At 48.4% G+C, this 24,686-nt stretch overlaps 1 protein-coding gene across 6 annotated transcripts in view; it reads left to right on the top strand.

Moving 5' to 3' along the window:
- CAMKK1 (calcium/calmodulin dependent protein kinase kinase 1) overlaps window positions 1-24,686 on the top strand; it is a 97,622-nt gene that overhangs the window by 12,632 nt on the left and 60,304 nt on the right. Inside the window, exons 1-2 of one of the 6 annotated variants that reach the window (XM_038157816.1) lie at window positions 4,841-5,532; window positions 6,077-6,189. The exons of 2 other annotated variants lie outside the window; for them this stretch is intronic. The gene's annotated coding sequence lies outside the window, so the exon portion shown is untranslated. Of the gene's footprint in view, window positions 1-4,840; window positions 5,533-6,076; window positions 6,190-13,842; window positions 14,744-24,686 lie in introns of those variants that run through there. 3 more of the 6 variants (XM_038157821.1, XM_038157820.1, XM_038157819.1) reach the window with 3 other exon arrangements.

Here is a 24,686-nt window from a genome sequence, read left to right as displayed (position 1 = left end):
CCTTGATGCTTGGTTCTGGAGAATCCTTGTCCTGTGACCACTTTTGAGGGTCAGCAGGGACTGCTTTGATTCAGGGCTGGGAGAGCACTGCTGGCCAAAATTTGGGTTATTTGGAGAAGCAAAGGACAGTGATGGTGGGGTGTGTAAACATCAAGCCTCAGAGCTACTGCAGGTTCTCTGTGGTGGAGCAGAGAGCTCGGGGACACCTTGGAGGTCCAGGATGCAGGGAGGTTGCCTGACCACAAATTTTACAGAAACTTGAAGCCTAAGAGAGCTTAGAGCCCTTCACTGCACTGCCAGCAAGGCTCACTTGGCTCACTGACATGATGCCACATGGTCAAGCCATTGCTACACTGATAGAGCCACTGTCACATCCTAGAGGATGATCCACCTTGGACTGCCATCCTGAGCCTTTCTGAGGCTGTTTTTTCCCTTTAAAATTTCACCTGGGAGCTTCCACAGGACACAGAATTCGTAGTTCTCTCTATAATACTTCATTGTTCTCCTGCAGTGTTGGGCCCTCTTGCCCAGAGGGAGGAAGATGCTATGGTTTGAGGTCAGGGTGAGCTGAAGAGTGTCAGGTTAAGCACAAATTTATCTCCATGTCTCAGATCACAAACCATTAAAGGAGTTGGTGGGATGTTTGCATGTGGGTAAGGAGTGGGCAAACTCAGTCCAGCTCGAGTGCTGGCTAATAAGAGTCTAGTACAGAAAATAAGATCTCAGAGGAGATTTAATAACTGGGGAGAATAATTGTAAACTACTTCAGAATATTAACCAAAGGCTGAATGCATCCAATTAGCTTAATGAAGCTGGGTGGTTGGGTTCTTTTTTAATCAAACAGATGGGCAAAACATTATGCACAAAAAATGAGATCTGAATACAATGAACACATTTAATTAACAAATAAAAGACAGAGAAAGGGTTTGTTTTTCAACTTGAGAAGTGAAAGCTTCTACTGCACCAAATACTCAAAAAAACCCCCCTTAAATGTCATGGTGTCTTGAAAGTCTCAGATACTTTGAATTTTTATTTGCAACAACTTGGGTGTTTGAGATGGGGGGGTCAGCCTGGGGCTGGCTGCCCCTGCAGGCAGGTGAGTGGGTGTGGAGGCATCATCAGCCCCTCTGTGCTGCAGAACCACCAGCAACCCCTGGCTGCTGCTGTGGGCTGTCCCCAAGGGTAGGCTCAGCAGCAGTAACTTCAGCTCTGCTCCAAAACCTTTTCCCTGCATGTCGGTGATCACCTCTGTCCTGCAGAAGGAGGAAGCCAGGGCTCCTGGGTTAATCAGGTGTGAGGTCAGTGTCCTTAGTGTCCTGAGGAGTGTTTCCTTGGTAGCCTCTGCTGTGCCCCTGTGCGTGGAGCTGCTGCAGCCACCCAGCCGTGCTGCTGCTGGCCCCAGTCAGGGAGATCAGCTCCCAGCACTGGTTTCACTGTCCTTGCTGCACCATTCCTGCTGCTGCCCAGTACAGACAGTTTTACTGAGCCACAGAAACCTGGTGCAAATCCATGCCTTCCCTCTCCAGACAGGAGACTCCTCTCCATGCAAACCTGCAGTGCTTATGTAAGTGTGCTATACAGAGCTGTAATATCAGTCTTGCCAAGGCTGGGAGTGTTTGCTCTAGCCTAATAAGCTGAACAAGCCATTTTGATATTAAGCCTATAATAATAACACCTTGTAGCTAAGGAGTGTGTTTTTCCCCATTGGTGGATTACTCAGCCCTTTTCTTTTGAGGCAGTGTTTAACAAAAGCAGAGACTTTCCCAGACTATGTTTAATTAAACACAGCTCGGAGATCTCTTCATTTCAGTGCTCTGCAGCCTCATCTCCGGGGCAGCTGCAAATGGATCTTGTGCTCTGCCAGTGCATGGGCTGGGCAGGTCACTGTGTCCTGCCCAGATGTGCCTGTCCAGGTGTGCCCAGTGGTGTGGAAATCCCATTTGTGGAGACCCACAGGCTCCAGCTGCTTTTGAAGCTGAGGAGGGGCTTGGTCTGAGCTGTGTAGCCCATGCAAGTGGCAGCTCAGCCAACATGCAACTCAGATTTGGGGTCTTAATTTCTACCTGCTTCCTTTTTTGGTTGCTAATGTAGCTGGGGGAGCATTTTGAGTGCAATGGCCTGAATCAACAATCACATACAAAGTGAAGGCTTTAATTTGAAGGCTCCTCATTTCTGCCTTAGGAGTTACCCATGAGCAGATGGTGATATGCTCTGGTTTTGCTTATTCTTGCAGATTATTTGCCAGATAATTTTTCTGACTAATCCTTTGGCCTATAGACTGTTTATAAACCTGGAGTCAGGTTTCAAGTAAAAGCACTTGTGTTTGCAAATTTTAAAATCTGTTCCTGTTCTGGCTTGCTGGTGTCACTGTGAGCAGGAGACTGTTCTCTGAGTGGCAAATGCCCTCTGCACCATGGGAGAGAGGCAGCTCCTAAAGAGGAGCCTCCTTCCCAGTGACAGGATGGGAAGAACAATGTTCATGCCTCGTTTGGGGCTTATTTTAAAGCATGATATGCTGAAGTCCTCACCCCAGCATCAGTGCTGTCATACAGACTGACCTCCCCTGAGGTCACATTGCTGGTTCAGATGGTGTGGCTCTTCTGCTGCCACAGAGTTTGTGTCCTGTGCAGGTGATGCTGCATAACCTGTGCACAGCAGAACTTGAGGGTTTGCCTGTATATGGCTGGGCAGGACACTGGTATCAGTAGTGGTGGGAGCACTGCAGCCACTGGCATAGCTCTCCTTGAAAAGTGCTGAAAGGATGTAGTGATACTATTATTATCATTATTATCATTAATAATAATTGGCAGTGATTATTATATTATTATCAATATTGTTGTTATTGTTAGTACTGTTGTTGTTATTGTTTCCCCCTCATCTCTTACCAACTCTACCTTTAAAAAAAAAAAAAATCAGTCTCTTGGATGTCTCTGGAGAGCTGGCAGTGGTAACTGCCTGACTGATTTATTCTGGTGTTTTAACATTTACTGGATTTACATAACAGCCAAACAATCTGTTTCAGGAGTTTAATATAAACCCAGCTCTAGTGAGTCACATCCATGTTAGCAGTAATGCAAAGAGAGGCAGCTGGGGGAGTGAGGAGGTGACTTTTTCTGGGTTTCTGTATGGGAATGTATTTCAGGAATGGCTGCCTGAAATATCTCTGACACCTCATAGCTGAGTGATGCTGCCAGTTCTCCTCTGCCATCAGGGATTTGTTCTTAAACTTTGACAGAGCAGTGGGTGCATCACATCAGTGCTTCCACTGCTGCTCCCTCCTGAGTCTGGGGGCTTTTCCAGAGCTCCCACACTGCTGTGTGTCCCTGGTCCTCCCCAGCCCCCCTGTGAGTAAAATACCTTTACGTGTATCTGCGTGCTCGGAGGAGGGAGTCTAGCTATGGGAGCAGCAAGATGAGGCCTGTAGAGATTTGCTGTTTGCTTTTTTGAATTCAAAACCACGTAGCATTTGTTTGTGCCAGACTTTGTGGGGCTGCTCCCCAAGAGGTGCAGATCGACACAGCAGCAAGTGGGGTACAGATGTGGGCCAGCATCTCCACCTGGGCTCTGCTGACCCATGTGCCACTTCTGGGGACAGGGTTTGAGCTCAGCCAGGTGAGAGCTGGCCCTGTGTCCCTGGGCATTCGCAGCAAAGGTTGGAGCTGTTGGGGAATCCCTGCAGGGAGCCCCCCCAGTCCCTCCAGGGCTCTGGGACTCCCCTGGCAGAGCCAGGTGAGCAGGGCTTGTTGCTTGGGGGCAGCAGGAGTGACAGCCATCAGCACAATTAACAGCAGGGGTTTCCCAAAGTGTGGTGTGTAACCTCAGGTCCTTTCCAGGCTGTGTAACTTTGGGATTCTCCTACAATTGTATGAACACAGCAGATCTGCCATGGGCAGCCTGTCCCCTCCTGCTCCAGAGGCTCTGTCACCTCTCTCCTGGTGGGGTTGTGATGTGGTTGAGGAATGTGGGTCTCCAGCTTGAGTTTTCACTTCTGAAAATCCCAGGCAAGACCCAGCTGGGCTTGAGCAGCCTGGTTTGTGCTGCTGCCTGGGTTTGAGGTCGGCTGTTCAGCTAAGCAAGCTCTTCTCTTGCTGCTTATTTGAATTCTTGTCTTCAGAATGGAAAATAAATGCTGGCTGATGAGATCTATTACAGCACTAATTTTAGAGCATGCCAAACAGTAGGAAATTGTTTTCAATCTTCACTCTCATTTCTCCTTTATTTCACCCTTCCATTTGTGAAAATTGCTTTTGTCATTCTTCTAAGTGCCCAGTGATGTCCTGCTCACTGATATCTTCAGGCATTCTCCTTCCAGCCCTGTTTTCTGACATTTCTTTGTTCACCTACTTGACATTGCAGTTAGAATTGCTCTCTCCAGAGTTCAGGCAGCAGTGTTGGCACGATGCAGGCACTGCGTGCTCAGCCAGCCGGGGTGCAAGATGCCAGCAGAGCCCCCTGTGAGCTGGGGGAGCAGGAGAGGCAGCACCACAGTGGAATCTCTTATCCTTGTGTGCCCAGGGCTTTGTAAGTCTTTCCAGCCCCACCCCAGCCTGCTTTCTCGATGAGCAAGAGGGAAAATATGAATTTCCCTCTCTTCTGGTGAAGAGCTTAAGAAGCAGTCCCAAAGCTTCAGTGTTTGTCCTTGGCATTAATGAATACCTGAGCCATTGCTCAAGAGGTTGGAGCAGGCAGCAAGTTAGGAATCAAAACGCTTCATCAGTGCCAGAGGGAACAGTGGTTCACAAAGTCTGGATTTTTAGGACATGATTCCTCTTCACAGATGGAAGGTCTCGCTGGTTGGAGAAGAGCTTGGATGCCTGGCTGGTGGTCTGCTCTGAAGCCTCCAAGGTGACTGCAGACACCAGTCCCTCCCTTAGCCCTGCTCCTGGCTCGCAGGGCTTAGCAGAGCCTCACTGAGCTCCAGATTAAAGCTGGTGGCACAAGTCCAGTTGTTTCCCCCTGTGGACTTTTCAGAGGCTCTCTGGATGGTTTTGGCAACCACGTGTCCCTGACAGCAGCTGCTGTGACCATCAGCACAGAGACTTGGTGCCTGTCCTGGAGGGCTTTGAAAATCTCTCTCCTGCCCCTGGTTCCCTCACCCCTCCTGCTCCTTCACCCTCCTGTCATCCCTTGGCTGGCAGCTGAGAGTGGCTTTATCCCTCAAAAAGAGCTGTCTCTTGCCCTTTCTTGTGCTGGAGAGGGGTAAAAAGCACCCTGCTCCTACCAGTGACCATTCCATGCCTGTCCCGGGTGTGCTCCAAGCCCTGCAGCTGCTCAAGGTGTCAGTCCCCAGGAATTCAGTGGTGAATGTCTTCACAGTCTTTGTGAACACAGCTGAGATTAAACCCTTAACTGAACTAAATGTGGTAACAGCTAATCCCCTGGAGACAGTCACCTGGGCCCTGCACAGTGAAAAGAGGCTTTGCTGCTCTGGTTAACTGCCCTGGCAAGAACATTAACTCCTGGTTCTTTTTGGAAATGAAAAGCACCTCTCCAGGAGAGTCGAAGGCATTAGGTACCAGCTGGAATATAAAGGTAGGGTTTTTGCACCTTCCTGATAAATTTGTAGCTTACGAGTCTGGTCAGCCCTGGTGGGGTGGGTGATTTTGGCTGAGTGTCCCTGGGCTGTGCTGGAGAGGGGACTGAGGCCAGTGTGGGGCATCCCTGGGAGAGTGGTGGGGGTGAGCAGCTCCTGGACTGCCTGTCCTGGGGTGTCTGCAGGGCTCTGGGGCTATCACAAATAGCCCCTGTCAAACTGGCCAGCCCTCCACAAAGGGCTGAAGCTCATTTAAACCTTGCTGAGAGCCAAACGACACTAACCTTTTCCAGCCACTTAAGGCAAATGCCAAAGGCTGTGGAGAGCATTCCAGCTTTTTTCACAACCCCAGTTTTCTTTACTGGGGGGAGATCTGCACTAATTTCTTGATTATTACTTTTTAAGACAACAGTTTGTTTCCAAAGCCTAATGCAGCAATTACTCTCTACATTAAAAGCAAAGCTCCTGTACTTCAGTGAAGGTTTCTTGGGCTGTGTTTTTGAGGTCAGGATTTTATCTTGGTGCTGGTTTCTGCCCTGGCAGGAGTGCAGTCTGAGCAGTGAGCATCACATGTGACACTTGCTGAAGAGAGCTGTAGACCACCAGCCTGACTGAATGGATTAAAACAGGTGTATAAACTTTGTCCATAAAATAAGGTAGGACTGAGAAAAGTTTAAATACTTGTATTTAGTATTCTTTGTTCTGAGTAATTTTAAATGCTCAAGCTACTTCCAAAATTCTGTTACCTTTCAACCTGTCTTTCTCCTACAGAATTTCCTATTTTAAGTAAATAGCACAGAGTTAGCTCAGAAGGGAAAAGACACAAGTGTCACTGTTCAAAGTGTGCTTTATTGGTTTGATATTTATGGGAGACATTCAGGAAATGAGTAAACACTTGAAAGTATATGTTTTATTTATTATTGTAGCTGATTAATTACCACTTGAAAGCTTTTGGTCGGTGTTATGGCTCTCTGCAGTCTTCACCAGGCAGTGCTTCAGCAGAGTCTAAGGTGGCATTTGTCCCAGTTCAATGTTTCAGGAGCTGCAAGTGCTGCAGTGGATTTATGGACAGTGGGAGTTTGAGCAGTGCAAGGTGACAGTGTGGCACTTGGTGCAAGCACCAGGGGAAGTCAGTGAGATGTGGGCCTGGGAGGTGCTTGGTGATGGCTCACTCCTCCAGCCCCAGCACGAGAACTTGCTGGCCCCAGTTTATGGAGAAGCACCAAGGTGGGGTTAACGTGTCTGACCCTGTCTGATGAAGTGATGACAGCCAGGAGTTTAAACTTGACTCCCAAGCACTGGGCTGCCAGCAGGGACTTCTAAAATGCTTCTTCACTGCTTCTACAGCAGCGGTTCCTCCTCCAGGCTAGAATAGAGAAAGAAGTGCATCAGAAAACCAAAGTGGCTCTTATCTGCCCCAGCCATGCAACTGGTTCTGAATGCATGGGCTCTCAGGACACACTCCGGCAGCCTGCTGACCCATTGTTAGATGTTACTGTATGTGAGCCCATGCACCAACATCTCTGTTCCTGCCCAGGCTCCTGAGCTGTGCCTGGAAATCCTCTTGGATTCATGCAAAGCTTGGTTGTGAGCAAAGCACAGATCCCATCCAACAGTGCTTCCTGAAGCAATACATGTCCTTAAGCATTTGCTCAGTCCTAACAAGACTTAAGCATACAAAGCATGTGTTGAGATACTTACTTAGTTCTAATCTGCACATCTTGAAAAACAGTATGATAAAATCACAGTGGAAGAGGTGGCAGGACTCCTCTGCCTTCAGCAAAGTAGATGTCATGCTCAGTTGCCATGGGAGGAATCCTCTCTCCCTTGCTGTCACTGTTTCCTCTGGCACTGGCCATCCCTGCAGGAATATGCTCATTTAACCCTTCCACAAACAAAGTTTGCAGAATGCTGCCATCAGAAAAGTTCCCTCATCAAATGACTCCCCTGCGGGAGAGGAGTGAGTGGGCCTGGAGAGGAATGGAAGAGTCATAAGAGGGATGCATGAAAATGCTTTTTATGGAATGAGTAATTTCTGTTCCGGAGGCGGCAGCGTTGTATTTAATTCTAATTTGGGGGTTTTTGGGGAGCGCGTGATCGACGCCCAGCGAGGGGTGCGGGAGGCTGTTTCTCAGCAGGCTGTCACTCCCCTGCTCCATTCACCTGTCAGCTTTCCTTGGAGATTTCACACTCTGGATGCCATTATCCATTTCCCACAGCATGTCCCTGCAGCCTCTCCCAGGAGCCAGTGGCACAGGAGGGCCCATCCCGTCCCTGCAGCTGTGGGAGCCCCTCTGGGGTTGTGCTGAGGCTCCTTTCTCCTGCTGAACCTTTGCTGCACTGCTGAGCCGGAGCCTTCCTGCCCTCAGTCCGTCTGTGGCTGTGCCTGGCCTCCCCAGCCCTGGGCTGGGTGGTGCTCCAGGCTCGCTCCAGCCAGCACAATGTGCTTTTCCCTACTTTGCACATGCTCATCCCTGGCTCCGCTCTGTCCCTGTCATGGCTTTATCCCCCAGGAAAGGACTGGCTCTTGCTGTGCCTGGGCTGGGGCCCTGCACAGCATTGTGCCCAGACTCTGCTGGATCAGGAAAGGTGTTGCTGGCACTGGGGCTCTCCTTTCTTCCATACTGGTAGTCCTACCCTGATAGAAAGGGCCATTAAGAGTTTTGTTTGCTGCAGTATAAACTTCAGCCAACTCCTTCCTTTTGTCCTGTCTCCTTAATGAAGAGAGTGTGTTCAATGCTGTGAGCCCGAGCAGAGTCCCATAGCAAAGTAAACAGCAGCGTGGGACTTAGGCAGGTCTGTTGTTACTGCTGTACAGGGCTTATGTTCATAACAGCTGCAGAGATTGAACCCAATCCCTCATGAGCTTTCCAAGAGTCTGATTAATCTGTTTAACAATGGATCTGGGTTTTTTGTTTTGATCTTTTCCATAGGAGTGAAATTTTTGTCCCTTTCAGAGTAGCTGTGGATCATGTAAGCTCAGCAGTATTGTTTTCCTAATTGGCTTCAGGTTTATCTCTATTATGTTTAAAGGCTTACAAGATGCACCCATCATGATGGCATCCATATGCTTCCTATGCCAAAAACACTTGAGAAAAACCTACATACATGTGCACACACTTATTTTGGTCTGTTGAAAAGTGCAAAGACATTCTGATGGAGGATCAGGTTTTTGCATGATTGTATTCTTCAAATAGTTTGCAAATCATGCTTCTCTGCTCATGCTGGCTCTGGTCCATGTGCCATCAGAGAAAGATGTCTTTCCAATGAGCTTTGGGCCAGAATTAGCAGAATTCTGCATTTATACTAGCAGAATTCTGCATTTATATTGTTAATGGATCACACTGGGTGATGGCACTGGTGCTGTACACAGATAGGGTTGGTGACAGACCCTGACACACTTATTGTCGAAAAATCAAGATACAGCAAACAGAGGAGGGATGAGTGGAGGAGCAGGGGAAAGAGCACAAATTTTTAGCCAGACAAGTCTCCCCTGGGCAGACCACAAATGCTCTGGCCTGCTTTGACTTTCTGAAAATTACAGCAGCAGTATGGGGAAGGAGAACATTTAAAGTGAAGATGCAGATGTTGAAGGTAACAGGATTTAAAGACTGCATGGCACAAAATACAAGGAACGCTCCACTATTTATAGCAGAAGCTTTTTCCTCTCTTGATTCTTCCTCTTCTTGAATGCACTCAGTGTTTGCTTTTCATGAGTGAATGCTTGTAAAAATGGAGCTCCCTAAACACATGTGAAATGTTTATATGAGTTAATGAGTTCAGAGAGCTCTGGTTGTTTAAAACGGAGTGACAATGAGGCTGCCTTGGCTGCAGTCAGTGCCCCTCCATGGAGCAGATCCAGTGCCAGCCGTGGGGCAGGATGGTGCTGGCTGCACACAGATCCATCCTTGGGGAGCTCTCTCATTATTGACTTCACTAATGAGCTTATGGTGGGGTGGGAAGGAGCCTTCCCAGTGGCTGAGCAATCTCTGTGAACTGTGTAACCTCTCTGGGACTGGTGCAGAGTGAAACCCTCAGCTTGAAATGGGGGGTTTGTAATTGATGGTCTTTATAAAAGTGTTTTACCCTGGGTGTTTTCCTGCTGCTTCTTTGCTTCCCTCTGAATCGAGTTGCCAGGAAAGAGCTGTGGCATTGTGTTGCTGGTGACCTTGGGGGCAGTCCTGCCTTCTCCATGGGCTGGATGCAAACAGCTGAGGGAAGGGTTTGCAGAGGTGAGGTTGTCCTAAGGCCTCTCTAGAGAGCTCCTAGAGAGAGGGACTAAGGAAAACAGCAAGTTCCTTTCTACCTGCCTCTCTCTTCCCCCAATATACAGCTATTTGTCTGCTCAGAGGATCTATCTGTCCTTGAATTCCCTTTTCACCAGTTCCAGAGGTATAAATTTGAAGGGCCATGGCACCATGCTAGTGTGCAATCCTCCAGCAGCCAGTGAGTGATGGCCAGGGGAGCTGCAGGAGGCCAGTGAAGCCCTGCTGCCCTGTAAGTGCTTGGGAGAGTGGCTGGGCAGAGGCAGACACACAGAGCAGTTGTCCCAGTGGGGAGCAGACAGATCTCGTGATGCTACAAGCATAGCAGAAGAGGTGGTAATTTTATTTTGAAGGACGCCTTTAGCATGAGAGACAGGATGTGTTGGCCTGAGTGTGAAGTGGATTTGTGTTGGAGCTGCTGTGCACTCTTCTTGAAGGCTGTTGGGTTTTCCTTCCTCCTGGAGACTTTGTTGGTGCATCCCATTCCATCACCGTGGAGAGCAATGGAGGATGATGTGCTGGTGGGATTGCAGCTCTTCCCTTTGTCCTGTGTTCACAGGTGTCTGGGGTGTGTGTGAGGGCATGTGCCATCCTGGGAGCAGCTGGGCTGTGCTCACAGCTGAGCTGTCAGTCCAGGGCCTCCATCCAAACCCTCTGGGGGTGAGTGTCAACCCACCACAGCTTCAGAGGGGCTTGCTGTAACCGTGCTGAAAACCAGCTTATCCTGTGTTAGTCTTGTACCTGCACCTGCAGGGAGCTGTAAGGAGTCTTTGTGGAGATTTTCAGCCTTTTCATCTTTCTTCATCAGTGCTGGCAGCTGCTGCTTTGTGGTAACATCAAACTTTTTCTGGGCTGTTGCTTTGTGTTTAAGTCTCTTCATCATCAGGCCAGCCTGTTGTGTGGGCTTGCTTCCATTCGGCTTCCAGAGGTGGAATCTTCCCTTTCAGTAGATCATTTTGTGGTGAACTTGGAAGTTCTTGGAGGGAAGTGGGATGTAGAAAGACGGGTCAGGAGCCATGGGCAGACATGGTCTAATGTTTCAGGCAAGGAAGATCACTGCGACACCAGCACAGCAGCTGTGAAACCAAGGCTCGCTGTGTTTAGGGGATTAAGTCCTGTTATTTGACCTCAGTTTGTGAGAGGTTGGGTTGCGGTCACTGGATTTAGGGCAAAGGGATGAAAAGCTTTCCTCAGTGCCAAAGGGAATAATGAAGGCAGAGCAGCCTTGGCTCTGTGGAGGAAGCAGCTGGGTGGTGGCAACTGTTAACATACAGTCCAGCAGAGGCAAATTGCAAATTCACCCCTGGTGAGAAATCTCTGTTCTTTTACCCTTGTTTATTTAAAGGCAGATGCTCACAGGGCTGGCCATTCAGGTGAAAACCCTGGCTGTGTTCTCCTGTGATTCAGAAAAAAAAAATTCAGAAAACCTAAAGCTGTGGAAATGCAATATCAAGGCACTGGTCATGGTGTGATGTCAGAGGAATGGTGTGGAACAACTCAGATTAGTCCTTTGAAGTTACTCCACTTACAAGTGTATTTTTGTGCTGTGCTGATGGAACACAGAGAAATCAGCAGCCCTGAGAGAGGCTGTGCAGGGGGCTGTAAACCAGGCTGAACAGACTCATCATTTTGGGGGCTGCCCAGGGTGTTTGCTGACTGCATGGCTGCTGCTGTGCTTGGGGCTGGGGTGTGAGGGGCCATCCGAGGACAGGCCAGAGCTCACTCATGTGCTCACCAGCATTTTAGGAAGAGGGCAGGGGAACATCAGCCACAGATTTCCTGTTGGATCTTCAGCTAGCATTTCAAAGGCATCAAGGTATCTGTTGGGTCTGTTAAGAAGGATTCTTGGGGATCACATCTTCTTCCCTGCACAGTTCCCTGCCTGTGAACGTATCCCACAGGATGTCTGTGGAGATGAGCAAATGTGCTTTGTGAGGTGCTCATGTTCCTCCAGAATGGAGAGATATTTAAGCCTCATTAGTGGTTTAACTTAAAGCCTTTGCAGCTTCATATGAGAGCTTTTGGGAGAGCAACAGGAGGAGGTTGAAAGCTTTTGGCTGCAGTCCTGGCACAGCCTGCAGTGAGCTCTGCTGGCATCCTGCTGCCAGGAGCAGGGCTTGTGTTTGCCTTTGCAGGGTGCTGAGCTGCACAGGGGCTGGTGCCAGTACAGCTTAACTCAAGTGTTGGCTGAGGCTGGAGGCATCTCCAGAGCTGACTTTCAGAGTGCTGTGTAATGCAGACTTGCCAGGAGGTTTTGCTCTGCAGGGTTTCCTGGCTGTGCTCTATCATAGCAGGACAAGATAAGCTGCAATTACCCTGGTGTTGGAAACAAGAGCTTCTTCCTGGCCTTGGAGTGCTACTGCATAATGTATAAAATGGATAAATGGTTTAGGTAGTGAAATGACTTGGATATGGTCATGGATTGAATAAGATATCCAGAGTCAATGTGCTTACTCATCAGATGACTCATGTCTTAGTCACTTTTGGAATAAGTGGTTCTCTTTTGGGTGCTTCCAGAATGGGATGGGTGGGGATGAGCTGAAGATTCCACCCCTGCCTTTGATATTTTTTTAATAGCATCTAGAATCTGATGGAATGTTTCATCAGACAGAAGAGGAAACAGCTCTACCCTGTGAGTATGGTGTATCCCCGGAGATTTTCCTTAATTCCACAGCAATCTAAGACTTAAATTTTGCTGTTTGCTTCCTGGTCAGGCAGAGTGATCTCAGGCTTTAAATAAGACTTTTCAAGCTTTGTTCTCAGCTTACTCTAGTGAGTCTCTTTTGTGGGTAGGTGCAAATCTGAGCCTATTCTCAAACTCCTGTGCCACCAGCAGTGAGTAAAAACACCCTCAGATGGAAGCTGCCCCCTGAAACAGTCGACATTGCTATGCAAATAAAACCTTGCTCTCAACTTTTATCTATATGTAATTATATTTTTTCTATTACCAAAATATTGATGAAATTGAGTTAAGATTGTTCAGAAGCATGCACATGTGTAAGCAAGTGAATAGCACATCTGAGAGCCTATGGAAATTCCTTTGTAATCCACTGTAAGCTTTATATAGCAAGTAAACCTGTTGGGTTTTTCTTTTTTCTGATCTTTCATCTCCCTGATCTCACAGTCATCCTGCAACAAACATAATGTTGGCAATTCCTGATCTAATTCCTGATTAGTGTGGGTTCCTGGTGGATCAGCTGAGCTCAGTGGCACAGTGTGATCTCTGCATCTCCCTTGGCCCCTGTGGCTGGGCTGCAGCTGAAGGGGGAGAGTCACACACGGTGTGACCTGGGGCTTTGCTGCTGGCTTAGGCTTAGGCTTTGCTAAGCTGGATGTGGCTAAGCTCTGATCTTTGCTTCAAATGTGGAAAATGGGGATGCACTGACTGTCAGAAGCAGGTGTGAAAGCATGAGCCCAGTTTTGGTTTGTGTCAGGAATGATGATGTAGTGTTGTTAAAGGTCTGCTCTTACAAAGGTGTGTTCATTATAGGAAGAGTACAAAGGTGCATGAAATAGGAGAGTTCAGGAATCAGAAATTTGGGATTCTCTCACTGACCATTGAGGTGGTATCTGGGTGACCCTGAGCAAGAGTGTCTCTTCCTAACTGCTCTGTGTAAATGTGGTTTTGGCCCTTGGTGAGTAGGCACTGTCTGTAAAACACAGGGAGGTCATGGCAGGTGACAGGCACTATGGAAATGTATTAGGCAAGATTTTCAAAAACAGCTGAAGAATTGGATTTTATTGTTAAACAGAACCGGTGAAAGGAAAGCTAAAAATAGTTTTCCTATGGGTGTCTTTTGTCAGGTAATAGAGAATAATTCACAGGCTTGTAGGTTTTCAGTTTTCTGTAGTTTCCTGTGCTAGATCTCCTGGGTCACAGGTGTGGAGGATTTCATCAACAGTTCTTCTCAGATAATTCAAGTCAAGAGGAATCTATCACTTCCTCAAGGAGTTTTCTAGTTTGCTTTGTCTCTTAATTGCAGAAGAAGGGTTTTTTTGGGTTCTGTTTTAAATATTTTTTAAATTCTAACTATTTTACCTATAGTTGCTAGCCTCAAAGGCAAAAGAATGGTACTAATACATTATAATATTATGATAATAATAATAGTAATATTAGTAATAATTATGATAGTAGTAATAGTAATAATGTCAGTGTTTTGCTGTTGTTGCTGAACAAAAAGCCCTTCCAGATGGGCACAGTTCAAAAGCTGCCTCCAAGGGAATCACCTCTCCTCACTGACCACGCAGAGCTTTGTGTTGCAGTGTGCACTGGTGAAAGGAGGAAAGATGGATGGAGGTAAACCCCTCTTAAGAAGATTAATGCAATGAGAGTTATTTCTGATAATGCCTTGACAAGAGCCCTGCAGGCCTAAGAAAATGGAAATGTGGAAGAAAATGTTGTTGGCCTCCTGTCCTCCTGGGGAAGGAGCCCTGGGATGGCTCCCACAGTAACTGGGCAGCTCTCTTTCAGACACATGTGAAACACATTTACCCAGACAATCCAATGAGCACTTCCACAGCTTTTAGACTGAGATTTTCTGTGTTGTTCACGCTTTGGCACATGGATGATCATCCCTCCTGATGTCCTGAGAGCACAGTTAAAGTTCAAGAATGTGTTTAAGTGTTTTGCTGGAGTGGAGCCAACATCTCCATCCCAGAGGTGAGCAGTGTGTTGGGAAACTCAGTGGCTGCATACAGACTAATTGTTCCAGGATGCAACCTGGAAGGTGCTGAGCACCCTGGCTGGCAGCCAGCAAGGCTTTTAAACACATGCTTTACTTAGTTTTTTTCACGTTGTTACCAGTCTTGTTCTTTGATTTTCTTCCCATAGCAACTGGAGAAGGATATCTGAGTAGCCAGAGCAGTGCAATTCATTTGCCAGCAACATTCCAACCTGTACCACAGGGATGTCTTCCAGGACATGGGATACAGCTGTTGGGATCAGGTATTGCTACCAATGCCCAATTGGCTTCAGAGTTTTCCTTCTTTGCTCCCTTCTGGGCAGGGGACAGGCCAGGCTGTGTGAGCTCAAGCTACATCTGTCAACCACATCCCATCCTTCCATATGTCTTTGCTTGCTATTAAACTGCACAGATCATATTTCCTTATCACCTTTTCCTCTTAGACAGTGTTTGTTTTTCCCCTGCCTTGAAAATTTTAGCAGCAAACAGCCAAATTCAGGTTCTCTTTGCAAGTGCTATCAGCTGCAGTGGAGCCCAGGGCAGGGAAGAGAGGAGTCCAAAAATCCTGTGGAGGTTGGTGGCTTCTAACTCTTGTGTTCAAGGTTCTGGCTTTGCCTGCTGTAAGCAGGAGGAAGGTGCTGCAGCCCAGGTGGAGGCTGGAAGGTGACTGTGCAGAGAGGTGGCCTCGAGTGGCTGTGTCTGCTCTGTCCCTGCAGCTGGGGCAGTGCCTCCCTGGGGCATGCAGGGCAGGACTACCCCCTGGCTTGTCAGAAGCTCTCTGGACACCTCCTTGCCAGCAGATTTCCTCCCTGTTCTGCTCCTGCATCTGCTGATGTGGTGACCAGAAACATGCCTTGCTCCTGTGGCTCTGCAGAAGTGATGTGGCTTTGCATCATTGGTAACACTTGAGAAAGAGCCCAGCTGGTCGAGTATGTTATAAACGAGACCAGACTGCCGGTACTAAAGCGATTTCAGCATTTATTCTGATAAAAGCAAGGCCTGAAGCGTGGGGCCCGCGGGCCCAGCAGGAGCGATCCCGCCGAGGATGCGGCAGCGCCGGCGCTGGGGCTGCTCAGCAGCGATGGCCCCGAGGATGTCCCAGGTGGAACCGGACAGAGTCACTGGGTCAGATGCCCCTTTTTATCCTGTTTTTGTCCCTTTGGGTTGGTTTCTTCTTGGATCCTTCATTTGCACGCAGGTTCAAGGCGCTCGGTTGGCCCGTGGCAGCTCTGTCCAGGCTGGGGTGGTGCAGTCACTGAGGTGTGTCATGGTACACTGAGTACTGTATTTGTTATAACGACCCTTTAAACCCCTTCTACAATGTAACAACCAAACTAACAGTACATGCCTAATTATCTACTATTTTACAACAGTTTCTAACCTATTTTTAACAGAGTACAATGCACAGCACTTGTCCTGAGCCACAAGAACAGGAGCGCTGCTTTGGTGTCCCAGGAGCCCCAGCCTGGGTTCAGCCCTTTCACTGGGGTGAAATTAGGGTGCCCTGGGGTGGCATTTTCATTCTCATTTTTTAACTAAAGCTGCACCTGGAAGCTATTGTTGGCGCTTTGGTGCTGTGAAGTCTTTTTCATTCTGACAAATACTGAGTTGTCATCAGCCTAAATTTCAGGGATAGCATTGCAGTGACTCAAAAGAACAGCTTTCTCCCCAGCAGCCTTTGCCTGGATAATCTCCAGTCATTGACCTCGGGGCTTTGAAAGTGCATTTGGGCTTAAAGGGCTAAAGCTTAAGGCTTCAAAGGAAGTGGGAAGCCTGCTACCCTTTACATTTCCAAGAGTGGGTTGTGAGTGCACACAAGGGTAATTGTTGTGGTGTACCTGGTTCTGACTCCTTCGGGATCTGTTGTTCATCCCCCAGAGCCTGTTCCCTCTGTCCAGAGCAGCTCTGCTGCCTTTGATATGGTGCAGGTTATCTGAGGACATGTTTTGAAGTCCTGGGGTTTCTAAAGACGCGAGGACTATCAGAAGATGGAAGTTATCCATGTGGAAATAGAACAGATACTTGGAGCTCTGAATTTGAAGTCCATTTGTCTTGTCAAACAAAGCAGAGTTCACTGATTTTGCCTTGCCCAATGCAGTTTTGTGCTGTGCCCCTTGCCTGGGGCTATGCAGATTGGCAGAGCTGATGAAGCCCTTCAGCCCAGGGGGTGAAGGTTTAGAGATGGGTGCTGGGATAATTTCCCTGGTTAAAACTCTTTGCAGAGATCACCTTGAATAGAAATCTCTACCCGTGCTTGAACTGCTGGGAGGAAGAAAGCCTGCACTGTTCTGTGCTTACACTTTTATTGTCGATTTCCATCCTGGAACAGGTGGAAATCATTGTTTTTAAAATGCAGAAAAGACTTTTCACTGCAGCTGGCTTAAAGAACTAAGCAACTTGATATATCCCCTGAAATACCTCCAGATCTCTCAAAGGCAGCTGAAAGCTTTCTCCTTATCTGGGAGGGAGATAAACCTCTAAGGCCTGACATATATAAATGCTAGCTTGTTCTGCCTGATGGCTTGTTCAGCTCGTTGTGGCTGCTTTTTAAACAATTGTTTAAACAGTGCTGGTCTGTGCTGTGAGATCTAAGCCTGGCAGAGGTGTATGATGCTGAATTCTTTTGCTGTGTTGATGATCTGTATGTGTCCTTTCCCAGATCCCACTGTGCTGCTCTTAAGCTGACTGACCAGCATTGTTCTGCAGTGATTTGCTTTCTGTCAATGAATTTTTGTGTATTCAGCAGCAAGAGGAATTCTGTGAGCACCTGGAGAGCAGAGTTAGCCATGGCAGTGAGTACAGAAGGTGCTGGTGGGTGCAGGGGAGGCAGGCAGAGCTGAGAAATAGGCTGGTGAAATAAATAAACTGGGGAGGAGGGCAGAGATGCCCTGGAAGCATCTGGGTGCCAGCGTGCAGCTTGGGCTGAGACTCTGCTGTGGAGCAGCAGCCTGTCTGTACAGCTCCAGGTGTGCAGCTTCCCTCCTCCCTAATTGATTTAATTACTAGTGTAGCTCATGGGCTCTGCTGTGGAGGCAGGATGCAGTCCCACAAGATCAGCTGTTGTGTGCGCTTGGTTTCTGTTCCTCAGGGTGACAGATTGGTGTGTGTGAGAGCCTGGCTGGGGGCTCCCTGCTGCTCCAGAGCCTTTGCTGCAGGCTGGGCTTACCAGGCTTAAAAACCAGACCTTACACTAAAACCAGAGGGCAGGTGCCTTGTGCTGTGGCTGTTCACACAAATCTGTGCATGAGCTCATTGCTGTGAATTCTGCTGTCAGTTCTGTTTCTCTCCTATTCCCTTTTCTTTCTCTCTGTGCCACAGAGGTGCTTTCCACAGGCTGCTTGCTGCTGCCCTGCTCCTGCTGACCAGCAAAGTCACCCAAAGGCCCTGGTAGCTGCACTGGCTTAGGGACGGGTTTGGTTTGAGTGCCTGCTTCTGCTCCTAAGAGATCAGTGGGGATTGGCCGTTGTGGAATATTAGACTTAGCCCTTGCAGACTGAGAGGCTGTTCTGTTTTCTTTTAATTTCTTCATTTTCAGTTTGTTTATCACAACAAACAGTGATACACGAGTCTGTATCATCTTCTGGGGTTAAGTGTGAGGTTCATTATAGATTGCAGCAGAAGATGGCTCAACTGAGACCAATCCCTTTCCCTTAGAACAACTGAAAACCTTCTTTTTCTTTAACCTGCCATTTACCTGGCTATGGTACAGATGTTTGGAAAGCCATTATTGCAATGAAGGCCCTAAATATTAAAGCCTCCCTGCTTCTGAGGCAGTTATTTTGTTCATTACTTAGTAGAGTTTGGCTACTACCTTACTTGTTAGTATTTTACAAATAATCTAAGTCTTTCAACTTTCATATAATCTGACATTCTCAGTTATTTTTGAAGCACCCCCTCACTGGCTGTTTCAATCCACCTCCAGCAAGCTGTGCTCCCTGCCAGGGCTGCCTCCTCTCCTGGGAATCACTGCCTCTCAGCCCAGCAAGTGACAGCAAGCCATGGCACTTCTTCCTCCTCTTCCTCCTCCTCCTCTCCCCTGCTCATGTTCAGCCCAGGAGCTGCTCCCTGCATGGCACAGGTGCTGCACTGACCCTCCTGGGGTCCTCCTGTGGGAGCTGCTGTTGCCTGTGCCCACCTCAAGCTGTAGCACCAGGTACTCTCACAGGTGCTGCTCTTCCATTGGATTTCTGGGGAGCAGCTTTCCCTGTGCAGCACGCAGGTTGCATTTGGGGTATTTCCTGCACTCTTGGTGGTGACTGCAAGAGGGGGCTGGGGTAGGCAGGCTCTGAGGTCTGAGCTGGTGTTGGCTGTGAGCAGCTGTAGAAATGGGCATTTGTTCTGCCCTGACACCTGAGTAGGGGTGTCCCTGTTGTCCAAGCTGTGTGTGCTTATTAACATGCCCAAATCCTTCCCGTGGCTGTCCCTAGGGTCACTTGGAAGTGAGGCAAAGCACCCAGTGAGGCTGGTGGTCACACAGCAGGACTGCACTTGGGCTCTTTGCCCACACCAACCTCCTCCATCCTCCCGTCCCTCACTGCCACCCTGTCAGGAGCTGGGATCAGGCTGGCACAGTGGCCAGGCTCCTTCCCCATGGGGCTTTTGTGTCCCTTGTCACAAGGGCAAATGGGATTTGTTATGATCTGAGCTCAGCTTGTCACCAGAGTCAGTGTGGAGTCGTGTGCTGGGATGCTGTTTGTGGTCACTTTGGGCTGCTGCAGACATGGTGAGTCACAGCACCTGGCATCTCTGAAAGCAAAAACTGGAATATGTGGGCTGAGTGCCTCTCATTGCCTGTGCCTCGTGCTTTCCCAGCTGTAATTTGCAAAATAAAAGCTGCTCTGATGCTCATACACTGATAAACAGCTTTAAGAGATTAAAGCAAAAGTGAATATAGTCCAGCAGCAGAAGCTGATGCCCACAAGTCTCACTGAACCTCTGCTGTGGAACACAATAAAACACAGCAGCCAAACCTGTCCTGCCAAAGTCATTTGTAGCCAGAGCTTGAGTACAAAGGAGCACAGCTCCTCTTCAGCTCTTTACCCCACCAAAGACATGGGTAAAATGTGCAAACAGAGCTGCACTCAGATAATGCTCTGGCAGGGCTCCTGTTTCACCTGCATTATCTGGGGTGTTTAATGTTAATAGCACTCTCACTTAGATAGACTTGGCATTCATCAGTGTTTTCTTGTTACAGAAATTTCCTTAAGTAGAAACTTTTTTCTTCAGAGTAAATTTTGGTTGATTATTGCTTATATATGCAATTAGTGTAATTGCATCTGATTATGCAAATGTATTTAACCATATAATTAGAACATGGAGGGATGAAATATAATGCAGTTGGGAAATCTTTTGTAAAACTTTCCAGGCTCAGGACTGTGCACAAGGTGATTGTTATCTCTTGAATTGTAGGTTGGTAGACTGAAGATCTTGGTTCAGCATCCTGGCTAGTTTCAAAACTCATTTTAAATATGGTATTAATTGCTCTAAAAAGTGGTTACATGGCTTTCATGGTGTGTAGCTTCTGTTTTTTACATGATAATATCAGGAGATCACTGCTGAGCTCAGCCTGTGTCCCACGTGTGCATCTATACTTTACATCCAGGACCATGAAAGCCTCAGTCCTTTATCAGATCAAAATCCCAGATTGTGCCTTCAGATGGGGCCTCTCAGGGAGAAGAGAGGAGAGCAGGACAGGCACAGAGTTGTGCACCCTGGATTGCTTGCTGTCTGTAGCTCAGGGGCAGAAGTGGCCCCAAAATCCCTTTGGAAGGCACCCTGCCTTGAACAGGACTGAGGAGGAGGAGGAGGTAGAGCACTGCATTTTCCAGACTGTGGTCTGGAGATGTTTGTTGTCATTTTAGAAGTCTGGCAGGAGTGGGGGTCTGAACTTGCTTTTCAGATTTCTCACCCAGTGCTTGAATTGCAAAAGCTTCTGTTTTTCTCATTCCCTGGTTCCTGTTAAAGCTGCGTGAGGAGCTTCACACAAGTCATCAAAGCACCTTGCTTCAGATCTGATTCTCAGCTGTGGCACAACAGCCAGGCTCACTGCCAAGAGCTGTGCAGAGAAGAGGGGCTGGGTGATTACAGCAGGATTGAGTGATTTCTGAGCAAGATGTGCTTGTCTGTGCCCTGAAACAAGAGCCTTGTGAGCCCTAAGACAAAGCAAACATGGGGTGTGTGCAAAAAGCACCAACAGTATGTTCCTATTTATCATTTAGGTTGGCTTAATGTCTTCTGCTTCTAGTCAGAAATTAGTACCCAAAGTGATTATTGCCCCTTCCCTGGGAGGACACAGTCCAAATGAGCAGTGTACACCTGCCTTCATTATCTCTGCAGAGACTGCAGGGATTTGCTTCATTTCAGCTCACAGAGCTGCAGCTTCTTATTGTCCTTTGCCTCTTGGTTTGGGCCGCCTTTTGGCCAGCGGTGGCTGAAACTGGTTTTCACAGATGCCAAAGAGCTCATTTGCTCCTCCAAGGCCTGATTCCTGGCAGCAGCAGTGTGAGTGGAGATGGGCAGGAGGCAATCTCACCCTCAGGTGCCCTGCCTGGTGTGCTGGGGGTGGGCAGAGCTGAAATGTGTGCCAACATGCTCTGAATTTAATTACTGCAGGAAAAATGAACCCTCTGGCTGCTCTCCCACCATAGCAGTGAGACCCATAAATGGCTGGTGCATTAACTCTGAAGTTCCATGTGTTGCAAACTGCTTGTGGGGTTTGTGGCAGCTCAGATGTTGCTCCAGGGCGTGGCTGTGGGACCCAAGTTCCCCTCAAACTTCTCCAGACTGAAGGTATTGGAGTGAGCTCAGGGCAAGTGCCTCCCACATGTATTAAAGGTTGATGGGGTCAGGGTGGGGGGTGTGGAATTATCTCCCTCATACCAGGGTGGCAGTGCTTGGGGAAGTCCTGCAGAACTGGGAGCACAGGAGACACTCCAGGATGGAAACACTCCTTATCTGTGTTGCTTGGTGTGAGGAGACAGCTTTGGCTCTGGAAGGGACTTGCTGACCTGATATTTCTAAAATGTCATTGCAGGAGCTGTCCAGGACCTGGCAGCCCAGCCCAGGACATGCTGCTGCTCTCCTTACAGGGGGTTTCTGCTGCTGTTGGCAGCAGTCAGAGTGGATTCTTCATGGTGGCCGTGCTGCTGGGGGCAATGTCTGAAGAACACACACAGGACAGGGCTGGGTGTGCTGCCAGCTCTGCCCCAGGCAGGAGGGGCTTCCTGGGGGGGGTCTCACCTGAGCTGCTGGATGCTGGTGATGGGGATGACAGTCTTAAGCTGCACCAAGGGAAATCCAGGTTGAATATTAGGAAGAAGTTTTTCACAGAAAGGGTGATAAAGTTCTGGAATGGCTGCCCAGGGAGGCGGTGGAGTCACCATCCCTGGGTGTGTTTAACAAAGCCTGGATGTGGCACTGGGTGCCAGGGTTTAGTTGAGGTGTTGGGGCTGGGTTGGACTCGATGATCTTGAAGGTCTCTTCCAACCCAGTGATTCTGTGAATTCTGTGTGAATTCTGTGACATCCCCTCTGCAGGCAGCCAGTCCTGGTGCATGGATCACTGCACTGATGGGAGAGCCTGGCCTGATCCCTGCCCTTGCTGGTGCAGAGTAAAGCACTGAGTGAAGCTGCCGTGATCTGTGGCAGCTCTCTGTGTGCCTGTGGGTGCTGTGTGGTCAGGAGTAGCTGAAGGATGTGCCTGCAGGCCGGGGCTCAGGGTGACATCCCTGATGGGGGATGCCAGCCATGAGCGCTTGCAGCCTCTGACTGAGCAGCAGCAGAATCTGCCTGAACCCTTTCTGTGCAAATGCTCATTACAGTTATTATTCACTGGAACTCTTTTCCTGCAGTAGCCTCAGCACAGGGCAGGTGTGTTCTCAGGGACGCAAAGGAGAAGCAGCATCATTCCTCTTAACCTGGAACTGCAACAAAGCCATAAAGTCAATTTTCTACAGTCTCTAGCAATTTTGGGAAATGAAGCTGGGTTTGCTGTGGCTCAGGGCCTTTTATCCTCCCCATCCTTTCTGACAGGAACATTTCTAGTTAGCCAAGAGGATGAACCAGGCAGTAAACCAGATTTACATGTTTTTATTTTTCAAACAATGATTTGGAATACTTTATTGAGCAGCAAAATGAATTGCATCTGCTCATCTCCCACTCCCACATTAAATACAGAGAGGTTTTCCCTGGGACCATATTCCTTTCAGAAGGGTTTTTTTTACCATGCTCTGCTCAGTGCCTGTCTGGGAAATATATGCAGCCTTTTGATAAATATATTGTGAAAATCATGGTTGAAGTGGCAATCTGCCTGCAGCAGAGGAATAGCTACAGGGAAAAATAGTAAATAAGATATCTGTAAGTAAATTAATTTTGCTCATATAAGCTTGTTTGCAGCTTTGGTTTGTGTCTGCAGCATTTTCCTCTGCTCTACAGCAGGTGTTCAGTGTTGTGGGGGATCAGCAGGGACAGCAAAGCTGTGCAGGAGCTGGGAGATGGTGGAGGCAAAATTTCTGTTTTGCTGGGATTTCCCATCACAGCAAGGTATGGTTGTGCCACAGCCTGAAAAACTGCAAATCCACCATTGATTTAGCCTAGCAGAAATTAATAATTGCCTTTTGTACTGAGTTTATGCACAGTGAGGCTGGGCTGCACAAAACTGATTTGCTTATTCAGAAATCTTTGCTTTCCAATACAGTTTTGGAGGATTTATCAGTGAAAAGGAATCCTTGAAAACAGCAGAACTTGAAACAAAGCCCAGCTCTACAGATGAACAATTATTTTATTTAAAGTCTTGCTGGATTTTTTTAGCCTTCTTTTAGCAGCACTGTGCTATTTGTTTCAGCAATGTATGGGTCTGTTTGTTTTGATGGGATGAACTGATTTATGGGTTTTATCTTCACTTTATCTAGTTCAGTTGTCAGTTAGCTGAGGATTTATTTTGCAGCCTGTGCTGTGTGTTAGAACTGAGCAAGTTTGCTTCAGCTTTTGAGGGGGCGACACCCTGGGTGCCTGGCCTGGGTGCTGAGGAGCTGCTCAGGTGACTGACACAAGCATCACTGTTTGCTGGGCTGCTCTTCCCAGAGCTCCTGGCCTTTTTTCCTGCTGGCTGAGCAGCAGGAGACTCACAAATGTTCAGTCCAGGTGGGTGGTTTGTGGGCTTTCACACCCATCCACACAGCAACATGGGCAGATTCTTCCTTCCCCTTGCTCCCACAGAGGGGGAAAACCTGGTGGCAGGAGGAGGGAAGGTGAGGAGCTGCAGGCTTCAGTTGCAGATTTATTTTCCTCTTGGTGCTGCCTGGCAGTGAGGTGAGCTGTGACTGTCCAGGGCTAGCTGCATCAAGGAAGAGCCTTGGGTTTGTTCTCTGTGGGCAGAAGAAACAGCTTTCAGCACAGGGTGGCCTGGAGGTTTCCTCCTATCCCTTGGGCAAGCTGGGTTAAATGGTGGAAGCATTTTTGCTCCCTCCTTGCCTTCATTCAGAATGATTTCTGTGACGGACCAGCCTGGCAGGGGCTGATGGCATCAGGGATGGGGCTGGTGCAGAGCAGCCCTGGGAAGCCCTGAGCTGCAGGCAGGGCTGGGGACTGACTGTGCCTCCCTGGGGTGAGGAGATGACCTTCTCCTGGAGCCAAGCATGCAGGCATGTCCCACGTGTGTCACAGGGAAATGGCTGCTCCCCAGGCTCTGCAGTGCAGGGAAACCTCTGCAGAGGAGCTGGGGTGACTGCAGGCTGGCAGTAGCCCTGACCTGATGCTCCTTGTTTGGCTCAGAAGCTCTCCAGACTTCACAAAAGCATTTTGCAGACAGCGAATCCTTGGTGGGCTTCCCACAAATCAGTTTGGCAGGGTCGCTGCTGGCTTGCAGCCTGGGCAGGGAGGTCTGGCAGAGGGGAGGCTCGTGCTGCTTTGCCCTGGGTTTGTGGGGCCACGTGCAGTGTGTGCTGGACTGAACCCCAAAGCCTTCCCTCCCTGCTGAGAGCACCCCCAGTGCCTGCACCCTGGCTCCAGAGGGGATTTGTGCTTTGGGATTGACATGTTTAAATATAGTTTTAATAGAAGCTTTTAAAGCTGATCTCACCATTTCACTACTGTTTTGAGCGAGTGACACTTCTGTCAATTAGTTTCAGGCAAGCCTGCAGAAAAGACAGGAGGGGGGAAAGGAGGTGAACAGTGGGATGTGGAGAGCAATATCTTAGATTTGGATATT

This window comes from Motacilla alba, chromosome 19, assembly GCF_015832195.1.
Source record: "Motacilla alba alba isolate MOTALB_02 chromosome 19, Motacilla_alba_V1.0_pri, whole genome shotgun sequence".
In the NCBI taxonomy this organism is placed as follows: Eukaryota; Metazoa; Chordata; class Aves; order Passeriformes; family Motacillidae; genus Motacilla; species Motacilla alba.
This window is presented reverse-complemented; position numbering and strand designations above follow the sequence as displayed.